The 1,585-nt window shown below is 38.3% G+C and overlaps 1 non-coding gene across 1 annotated transcript; it reads right to left on the bottom strand.

Moving 5' to 3' along the window:
- Window positions 1-1,180: 1,180 nt before the first annotated feature.
- On the bottom strand, window positions 1,181-1,285 carry LOC131150098 (small nucleolar RNA R71). The gene has a single exon (XR_009135480.1). It is a non-coding gene; the product is annotated as a small nucleolar RNA R71 (small nucleolar RNA).
- Window positions 1,286-1,585: the final 300 nt, after the last annotated feature.

The following is a 1,585-nucleotide window of genomic DNA, read 5'->3' as shown; positions in this document are numbered from 1 at the left end:
CATTGGTATGTTTAGTCGATCGAGGCTTCTATGTAGGTTTGGATTTGGTCGACTGAACACACTTAAAGTGTGCATTTAAGTCCTGATTTTCATTTGAAGTCACCCTGGTTCACATAAGTGTAATTTCTTAGTTATAGGGGACTTTTCATATGATGTTTAGGGACCTAAAGTCAATCTATGGTCATTGAGAGTTAACCCAAAAAATTTGACATCGGTCGACCAAAGGTGATTCCTAAGGCTATTCTACGGTCTTGTGACTCCCTATGGTCAATCTATGGTTTTGTCTGAGCAAACAATCATATCATGCCGATCCATGTTTTATTACATACCAAATAATAAAAATAAATGCAATTACAATAAGAAATAAATGTCTTCTTCATCATTTTGCTCTTCTAACTTCATGGAATGCATTTGATCATATAGGCTTTAAGTTCTGCAAGTTTCCATTGCCATTTCCTTATGTGTGTTTTAAATTAATGGACCTATTCACATGCTAACTACACACATAAGAAACATGTGCTTTGTCAGCATCAAAATAAAGATCTGACTCAAAAAGTCAACACATATTTTTTTTTTTTTATACTTGCAGTCTTGATTGTGTTGAATTTGTATATGCTAGGTTTGCGATCTTTGGATCGCGGGTTAGTGCCTATAGACCCTAAGATTAAGAGATCCCGTAGGTCAATTAGGAAATCTACTTCTAGTCCAGAGTTAGTCGAATCCTCAGAACCTAAAATCATGGCCGAACACCGACCAATTCCCGCTTACCAAAACCCGAAACCTTTTACTTCTCATCGACCTGTGGTGGATGAGCAACCCTTTCAACCCCTGAGGGACTATTTCACACCCAATGCATACACATCACCATCTTGGATCCGGTTCTCGAATGTCGAGGCAACGCAATTTGAAATCAAGACTTGCATGATCTTGATGCTTCCCAACTTCTTTGGGAATTCAACTAAAAATCCATATAAGCATCTAGATGAGTTTCTTAAAATTTTTTCCATCATCCATATACCTAACTTTGGTGATGATGCACTCCGTTTAAGGCTTGTTCCATTCTCTCTGCAGGACAAAGCCAAATATTGGTTGAATTCCTTAAAGTCGAACTCGATGACCACCTGGGCCACCATGCAATACGAATTCCTAAAAAAGTACTTCCCCATTGGGAATACTAACTAGTTTAGGATGGCAATTACCAATTTTTCACAAATAGATGGTGAGCAATTTTTGATACATGGGAGTGCTTTAAGGACCTTTTTTATAAATGCACACATCACAAAGTTCCTAGATGTTTATTAGTTTAAACCTTCTATGAGGGGTTAACTGAGTGTGATAGAGCCATGGTCGATGCATCTTGTAAAGGTACTTTCCTCATGAATCATGAGAATGAGGTTTGGACTCTTTTTGAGACCCTCATTGAAAAATCTCAGCAACATACTGTGGCTGCTTGTAGACCTTCCCAACCTTCTTCATCCCATCTTAAGGGAGTTTATGAGTTAATCGCCGACCATGACCTTGTCCCTATGCTGCACACCATTGTAAAGAAACTAGATTAGTTATTGTCCTTAGGACAACAATCCCA

The sequence above is a fragment of the Malania oleifera genome, chromosome 2, assembly GCF_029873635.1.
Source record: "Malania oleifera isolate guangnan ecotype guangnan chromosome 2, ASM2987363v1, whole genome shotgun sequence".
NCBI lineage: Eukaryota > Viridiplantae > Streptophyta > Magnoliopsida > Santalales > Ximeniaceae > Malania > Malania oleifera.
This window is presented reverse-complemented; position numbering and strand designations above follow the sequence as displayed.